Here is a 9,258-nt window from a genome sequence, read left to right as displayed (position 1 = left end):
ACTGAGAGGCTGGCCGTCAGAGATTCATGAGGACTTTAAGGACTACACATCTGTAGTGTTAGTCAACAGCTCTTACAGTCATTGTTGTCGTTTGATTGCTAAGTTGTGTCCGACTCTTCTGTGACCCCATAGACTGTAGCCCGCCAGGCTCCTTTGTTCATGGAATTTCCCAGGCAAGAATACTGAAGTGGGCTCCTTCTTCAAGAGATCTTCCCGACCCAGGCATCAAACCCGTATCGCCTGCCTTGGCAGGTGGATTCTTTACTACTGAGCCACTGGGGAAGCCTGGTTGCAATAACACTGTATAAAAGGAAAGCTCCATATATTAATGGCTTATAACAACAAACATAGCAAATACTCTGAAGTACTTTCTTACTCATGAATATGTAAATTAGTTTTTGCTTACAGACTGCAGGTGAGTTGAGCCCAGCTTCTCTTCAGGTTAAAGGTCAGGTTCATATCAGTTCCTTGCACCTTTCCTTCCAGGATCCAGGATCATGGGGCAGCACCTACCTGGGTATGCTCTTTCCATGGCAGAATGCAGGAACACATCAAGGCTGCAGAAACTTGCTATGTATACTTTTAAAAACCTCAGTTTGGAATAGGTACAGCATCACTTGTGCTCGTATCCTTTGGACAAAGCACATAGTGTAACCTTGTATCAGTGGCCCGGGAAAAATACACTTCACTCCAAGGGAGGGGAAGGGTGAATATTTGCTGAAAAATAGTTCAATAATATATACCTTTATTCATTTTTATAGGCTATGACCTTTGTTTTCCTCTTCTACACAGTTTAGAGAAATTGAGTGTACACTAGTAGGCATATAGGCATTTGAAATAATTTAGGAAGAAATAGAATAAGAAATGTGTAAAAATTGTGCAGTGTCATGCAGTAATTTTTTTTTTGTGGTTTCTTTGTTTGGTTTTGGTGTCAGGGTTATGGTAGCCCCATAGAAAGAATTTCAAAATGTCCCCTCCGCTTCACCTTCTGGAATAGTTTGGGAAGATAGGTATTAGCTCTTGTTTATGTGTTTGTTAGAATTCCCCTGTAAAACTATCCAGTCCTGGAATTTTGTTTGCTGGGAATTTTTTGATAAGTAATTCACTTTCACTACTAGTTACCAGTCTGTTAAATTGTCTATTTCTTCCTGAATCACTCTTGAAAGATTGTATGTTTCTAGAGATATATCCATTTCTTTTAGATTGTCCAGTTTGTTAGAGTGTAACTGAATATGGTATTTTCTAATGTCTTTTTATAGCTCTGGGATTCAGTTTTAATTTGTCCTCTTTCATTTCTTATTTTGTTTATTTGGGTCCTTTCTCTTTTATTCTTAAAGAGCCTGGCTAAAGGCAATTTATTTATCTGGCCTGGCAATTCTATCTCTTCCTTTTTTATTGAAGTATAGTTGCTTTACAATGTTGTGTTAGTTTCTGCTGTACAGCAAAGTGAGTCAGCTGTATGCTTACATATATCTCCTCTTTTTGGGGTTTTTCTTCCTATTTAGGTCACCACAGAGTGCTGAGTAGAGTTCCCTATGTTATCCGGTAGGTTTTCATGAGTTATAAATTGTATACCTAGCAGTGTGCATGTCAATCCCAATTCCCCAGTTCATCCCACCCTCCCTTCCACCTTTGGTATCCGTAAATTTGTTAGCCATGTCCGTGTCTCTATTTCTGTTTTGCAAACAAGTTCATCTGCGCCATTTTCCTTTCTGCCAGTCTCCAGTTCATTTTCAGTCAGAACTGATCCACATGTAGATGTATTTTTGATATGTTACTGGAGGGAGTTGCTGTTTACATCTTCCCACTCTGGCATCTTCATCTCTACTCCAACTCACTTTTTTTTTTTAACCCAAATTTTCTATTCTTTTTTGGAAGCAAAAGGCTCTTTGCTGTTTACAAGTTTATTTCTGAATTGAAAAACTTCCCCCTCCTTCTTTTTCCCTGTGTTATTATGATTTTCCCCTGTCTTTCCCCATTCAGTCTTGTCTGCCACAATCAGACAGACAGAAAGTACAAGGACAATTTTTTTCTTGTATATTAGTAGAAACTTTAGGAGAATATAGTAACTGCTCCACGTTTGTCAAATAGATACATTTTTAATTGATTTTTTAATTTTCAGCATACTTAACAGTGTCTGACCCATAGCAAATACTTTATATTTGATTTTATTTAGTCACTAAGTCGTGTCTGACTCTTTTGCGACCCCATGGTCTGTAGCCCACCAGTTCCTCTGTCCATGAGATTTCCCAGGCAAGAATACTGGAGTGAAGTAAGTTGCCATTTCCTTCTACAGGGGATATTCAGGACCCAGGGATCGAATCTGCACCTTCTGCTTGGCAGGTGGATTCTTTACCACTGAGCCACTAGGGAAGTCCTATAAATATATGATAATGAATTTAATTAAACATTTGGATGCCTAGTAGGCTTTGGGTATATGAAAAAAGACATTTGAAATATAGACATATCTTGGAGTATTTTGAAATCTAGTCAGGAATCATTATGTAAGTAAAAAGTTACAATAAAACATGAAAATGTCTATAATAAAGGTGTACAAATAGGTTAACAAAAATATGCACTGTGAAAATAAATGAAAGGAGATCAGTGGACAGGAATCTCAAGGACCACAGAGATTTCCTGAAGGAACATTTGCAGTGAACCCTGAAAGATGGATGGGAATTCACATAAAGAAACATGAGCAAACATTTGAATGTTTGGAGTTTTTTTCCCCCACTTGTCCTATGCATGTCATGTGACTTACCTCAGAAAATTCTATGTGATGGAATCCAGTTGCAACCTTCCCTCCCTGACTGCTTGTCAAGAAATGAGTTAATTTTCAATCCAAGAGATCAGTGTCTTTAGGGACCAGCAACTCTACAGCATCAGTGACAGAGAAAGAGCAGGCTGGAAGGAGCCCATGGCCTTAACAGAAATTGTCCGTGTGTTCCCAGAGGTGAAAACTGCATAGTAAGTAAAAACCTAAGTAAATAAATCTGAAAAGAACTGGGGAAAAATTAGAACAGTCCTCAGAGGGTTCCTTTTTGCATGAGTAAGTGCAAAAAAAAAAAAAAAAACCTGTGGGAAACTATTATAGAAACCATAGGAAATTCAAACAGTGCTGTAGCAGCCCATGCTTCAAGAATCCCAGAACATCCCATCAGTAGGACATAGACCTATGCTAAAAAACCTACCTGGAACCAAATTCATGTTGCTTAAGGTGGGAACACCATTAATCCCAGTGATAATGCAGGTTCAAATACTTGTGAGACAGAGAGATCCAGAGGGCATAGTCCAAAACAGAACTGTACAAGCTGGCACAGGTGAGGATGACACTGCAAGACAAAGCTTTAGAAAGAAGATGATAGAAACAGGAAGCTTTGCTGAACTAGGCTGAGCCCAGAGAGGCAGAGAAACAGATTTTTAAAATGCCATTTTTGAAAAACCATAGAAGAGTGCTCCCTTGAGCTATGAATCTGAGAATGCTTCCCTGGCCCACCTTCAACTTTTGCAAAAGAACTTCCTCCTAATAGTGTTATTTAAATAAGGAAAAAGAAAGAATTTCAAAAAGATACTATAAGGTAAAAGATGAAGATGAACCACAGACCTCCATGCACATAAAAACATTGGGGAAAAACACATTTTCCACAAAGAATATTAAAACTGACACCAGGTATTTCAAACTCAATAAAAAGAAACTTAGATATCACCAAAACAGTATAAGAAAAACAGAAACAAGACTTAAAGCATTTCAGAAATGAGGTAGCTGAACAGCAGAAGATTTTTTTTTAAAAGAGATGAAAGAAATTGTGTGAATTGTTTCAGAAAAAAAAATACTGAATTAGAAGGAATGCAAAAGCAAGTAGACTAAGAAAGCTTAATGTGGGAGCTATATATTCAAGGGAAAAGAAGTGAGACTAATAAAGTGGAAATAGAGACAAAAAATATTCAAGAAAATGTGAAAGATAGGCAGAATAAAACCAACATATGTGCTATTGGAGATCCTAAATGAGAACATTTACAGCAGTATGTAAAAAAACAAAACAAAGAAACCAAAAAAAAAAAAACTTTCCTGAAATGAGATAAATCACAAACCTACTACTAAAAGGACACTTCCTGGGTGATATAAACTTTGTAGTTTGAATCCAGGTAAATTGTTTAATAAAACAAAACACCAAACTCCTCAGATACTCATACCAGAATTCAGAGTTGCTCTAAGATATTCGTTTTAATATGTTTTATTGAAGTATTGTTGTTTTACAATGTTAGTTTCTTCTGTACAGCAAAGTGAATGAGATATGCATATACATTTCCTCTCTCTTTTGGATTTCTTTCCCATTTAGTTGACCACAGAGCACTGAGTAGAGCTCCCTGTGTATATAGTACGTTCTCATTAGTTATCTATTTTATACATAGTATTGCTAGTGTATATCCCAATATATTGGATAGTGTTTATCCCAGTCTCCAAATTCATCCCACCTTCCCTTCCTCCTTGGTATTCATACGTTTGTTCTCTAAATCTGTGTTTCTATTTCTGTTTTTCAATTAAGATCATCTATATAATTTTTCTAGATTCCACATACATGCATTAATATACAATATTTGTTTTTGTCTTTCTGACTTACTTCACTCTGTATGACTGTCTCTAGGTTCACACACATCTCTGCAAATGACCCAATTTCCTTCTTTTCATGGCTGAGTAATATTCCATTATATATACATACCAAAGCAAGAGCATTAAACAATTATCTTGCCTTTCTGATTTGAGGTGTATTTCAGAAGGTAACACATAGCTTTCATGGATAAAGGAAAGTTCTTCTACACAGAATAATTTCCACAGACAAGTGCAAGCCAAAGGATAAAATTAGAAGTCATCATTTCACAAACCCAATGAAATGACTGATTCAGACAGAAAGTGGTAATCAATCATCTCACAAGTGGCTTTCAAATTGCACTCTCCTTTAAGCATCATCTGAGAATTTCTTAGAAATGAAAAATGCTGGTCACTAGCCCAGACTTACAAATCAAAAACTCTGGGGGTGGGGCTCAGGAATTCTGTTATAACAGATTTTTCAGTTAGTCCTGATGAACTGTAAAGTTGAGAATGGCTTTATGCCACACTGCTCACATGATTTCATTCTTTAGAGAAATCAAGGAGGATTAGGGCTAATCCAGGGGGCTTCCCTGATAGCTCAGCTGATAAAGAATCTGCCTGCAGTGCAGGAGACCCTGGTTCACTTCCTGGGTCAGGAAGATCCCCTGGAGAAGAGATAGGCTACCCACTCTTGTATTCTTGGACTCTGGGCTACCCTGATGGCTCAGACAGTAAGGAATCCGCCTACAATGCAGGAGATTTGGGTTCAATCCCTGGGTTGGGAGGATCCCCCCCGGACAAGGGCGTGGCAACCCACTCTAGTATTCTTGCCTGAAGAATCCCCATCAACAGAGGAGCCTGGTGGGCTACAGTCCATAGGGCCTCAGAGTCAGACACGACTGAGGGACTGAGCACAGAGCACAGGGACATCCGAGCTTCCTGCTGAAATCTTTGATTTCATTGTTTTCTTACTTTGGCCTGAGTGTTCTGAGGCGATAGAAATTTCTTTGTATTTTGAAGGCTCAGTATTGCTATTATGTCTCTTCTTCTGTTGGCTCCAACCCTTCAGGTAAGATCACGTCTCAAAAACAAGCGTAGAAAGGTCAGAGAGGTCTTTTCGATTCAAATTGACTATTTGGACTATTAAACAGTAATTTTGATTTCTGAAGCTTCCCTAAGGAACTGGGGAAAATTGAGTTAATCAAATTTTCTAGACTGCTTTGATTCCCCTACAGCCACACAGACCTGGCTCCTGTCATTTTGAATTTCTTAGCTTTTATTTCTGTCAAGAAAATTGGATAATATATTCATGTGCTTAAAAGCAGCTTGCAATCCTCTTAGCAAAATGACCTATATGTGACAGAAATGTGCATTGCTTTGAGGTTTCTATATGGCTGTTAGGATGTGTGCAGGTATTTTGAATTTGTACACACTCCTAGAGGGCTGAGGCTGAATTCTGTTGTATTCCCTTTGCGGGAAGCCAAATGCTGTAAGCCATCAGTTATTCAGTTAGTGCATTTTGATGATTAAGCTGCTATGAAGAAAATACTGTTTCTTTTTTGAAGTATACTTTGTGGAGGTATGTGTTTCACTGGGGGGCTGGGGTCCTTTAGGTGAATGTCCCCAAGTTAATAATATCTTCAAAATGCCTGCAACCTTAATTTCTCCATCCATGTAAGATATATCACACTAATATAATGGCATTTCTTCTCAGCTCTCCCCAAATGCTTCCCAGAAATTCCTGCACACAACCCCAGTATTTCTCCAAGTATTTCTGTGAGTTCTTAACTGGTGTTTCACTTGTGAGTGATTAACCTTGTTCCCTTCTGTGCCCTGTGGGGTCTGCCTTTTATTTGTCTCTCTTGTCCTCCTGGTTCCTGCAGTGATATCTCCCAGTGGAGTCGACCCCAAAGCGGCAGCTGAGTCAATGGTGCCTGTTTAGGAAAAGGATGAAAGGTTTCAAAATAGCTTTTACTCCCTGGTAGCTCAAAATCTGCCTGCAATGCAGGAGACCTGGGTTTGATCCCTGGGTCTGGAAGATCCCCTGGAGAAGGGAATGGCAACCCACTCCAGTATTCTTGCCTGGAGAATCCCATGGACAGAGGAGCCTGGTGGGCTACAGTCTGTGGGGTGGCAAAGAGGTGGAAACAACTTTCACTTTCAGTTTCTGGTCTCCACTCATACTGCCAAAGAGCCTCGCTGACCATGTGGATAAGGGACCCCAGTGCTTGATACTTGCATCATATCATGATTGCTTTCTCGAATTAGCTTTTTGGTAGTTTTTACTGGATCTTCCACTGTAGCCCATTTGCACTTAGAAGGTGGTAGGTCAGACTGGACTGACGAATCATCAGAGTGATGAATTCAGTATTCATGATCTTCAGTGCAGTTCAGTTCAGTTCAGTCGCTCAGTCGTGTCTGACTCTTTGAGACCCCATGAATCGAAGCACGTCAGGCCTCCCTGTCCATCACCAACTCCCGGAGTTCACTCAGACTCACGTCCATTGAGTCAGTGATGCCATCCAGCCATCTCATCCTCTGTCATCCCCTTCTCCTCCTTCGCCCAATCCCTCCCAGCATCAGGGTCTTTTCCAATGAGTCAACTCTTCGCATGAGGTGCCCAAAGTACTGGAGTTTCAGCTTTAGCATCATTCCTTCCAAAGAAATCCCAGGGCTGATCTCCTTCAGAATGGACTGGCTGGATCTCCTTGCAGTCCAAGGGACCCTCAAGAGTCTTCTCCAACACCACAGTTCAAAAGCATCAACTCTTCAGTGCTCAGCTTTCCTCACAGTCCAACTCTCACATCCATACATGACCACTGGAAAAACCATAGCCTTGACTAGACGGACCTTTGTTGGCAAAGTAATGTCTCTGCTTTTCAATATGCTGTCTAGCTTGGTCATAACTTTTCTTCCAAGGAGTTAGCGTCTTTTAATTACCTCCCTTCTATTCTTTTATTTTTTTCAATTATTTTTAATCGGCAGATAATTGCTTTACAATGTTGTATTGGTTTCTGCCATACAACAATGTGAATTAGCCATAAGTATCCATATATCTCCTTTCTCTTGAGCCTCCCTCTCACCCTCGCATCCCACCCCTCTAGGTCATCACAGAGCACCAGCCTGAGATCCCTATGTTATATAACAACTTCCCACTAGCTACCTAGTTTAAATCTCTCTCTGTCCTCAGTCTCTCAGTTGTGTCTGATTCTTTGTGACCCACCATGCACCTCTGTCCATGGGATTTCCCAGGCAAGAATACTGCAGTGGGTTGCCGATTCCTTTCTAGGGGATCTTCTCAACCCGGGGATCGAAACCAAATCTCTTGCGTCCCCTACATTTTCAGGCGCATTTCTTACCACTAGTGCCACCTGGAAAGCCCCAGTTTTAAACCTGTTAGTGTATGTATTTCAATGCCATCCTCTCAATTGATGAGCCTATTTGCAGCACAGGAATAGAGCTGCAGAGGTAGAGAGAACAGATTTGTGGACACAGTAGGGGAAGGAGAGGGTGGGATGAGTTGAAAATGTAACATTGAAACGTATACATTCCTTTCTATTTTGACTAGCTGTCTTAGATCCAAACTCATGTACTCAGATTACATGCTTTGGAATGCAACTCTGAGACCCACTCTACCAGTCCTCCAGAAGTGTCCAGATGTCCTGAATGCTAGGATAAACCCAGCTTGAGGGCAGCATATTTTTATCCCTGCTTTAGGTAATGCTGGAGGGTGGTATGATGCATCTAAATTAAAGAACCATATTGGATCTGACTCCTTGGAATCCATCTGAGAAAACAGAAATAAATTTAAAAAGAAGACTCTAAGTGTAAGGGGGAAGGGGCCAATGAAGTCCCATAATCTCTAGAAGTATGTCTTCATTTATTTGTGCATTTCAACACGTATTTATTAAACGCTTACAATGTTCTAGAACAGGGATTGCAAATAGATTCCATCTTGTGTGCCAGCTCTGATCAATTGGCGGTTACTGTCTGGAGCAGCCTGCGTCTACATGTGGGCTCAGCAGGAAGATGTCGTGAGTGATTAGTGATGTCAGCTAGCGAGGAAGGAAAAGGCAGGAGTGGCAGCAGACTCACCAGGTATTTGTGGTGCCTTTTCCAGTCCCCGGAGATACAGCAATAAGTAACACACATGCATATTTTTTAAATAGCCAAAATGCCCCAGCAACTGGAATTCACAGTATTTTAATTTTTTTTGCTTATGTTCCTTTTCCAAGAACTGTCCTCAGTCACTCAAGCTCTGCCCGTCTTGGCATGCACCTGTTTTTGTCTCCTACGATTCCACATTTTCATCTCAATCTACAGGCTCTGCAGCCTGTCATATCGCCTCCCTCCTTGTGGTTAATGCACAAGACTAGTTCATCTCCTGCCCACAGAAATTGGAAAGAAAAATTGACATTACAAAGAAAAATTGTCCCCCCAACTCAATAAAAGTCTATCCTGGAACAATCTCAAAAAGTTTAGCTCCCTGAAGTATGATACAATTTGACATCCTAATTAAAGTAAGCTTGAAGAAGAGTCAAAGAGGGAACGAAAGGAAGAAATTCCTATTTCAAGCAGCAGAGGGAATTCTTTTAGTTGACTTGCATGCAGATGAAAGAGACCTCAACACCAAGAGCTAATTACCTACAGCATTAATTCAGGATGTG

At 40.2% G+C, this 9,258-nt stretch overlaps 1 non-coding gene across 1 annotated transcript; it reads right to left on the bottom strand.

Annotated features, from left to right (window-relative positions):
- Window positions 1–1,963: 1,963 nt before the first annotated feature.
- On the bottom strand, window positions 1,964–2,097 carry LOC147359266 (small nucleolar RNA SNORA31). The gene has a single exon (XR_015141363.1). It is a non-coding gene; the product is annotated as a small nucleolar RNA SNORA31 (small nucleolar RNA).
- Between the last annotated feature and the right edge of the window lie 7,161 nt (window positions 2,098–9,258).

The sequence above is a fragment of the Bos grunniens genome, chromosome 14 (assembly GCF_055505025.1).
Source record: "Bos grunniens cultivar Pamir isolate PY7600 chromosome 14, Bosgru_T2T1.0, whole genome shotgun sequence".
Lineage (NCBI taxonomy): Eukaryota > Metazoa > Chordata > Mammalia > Artiodactyla > Bovidae > Bos > Bos grunniens.
This window is presented reverse-complemented; position numbering and strand designations above follow the sequence as displayed.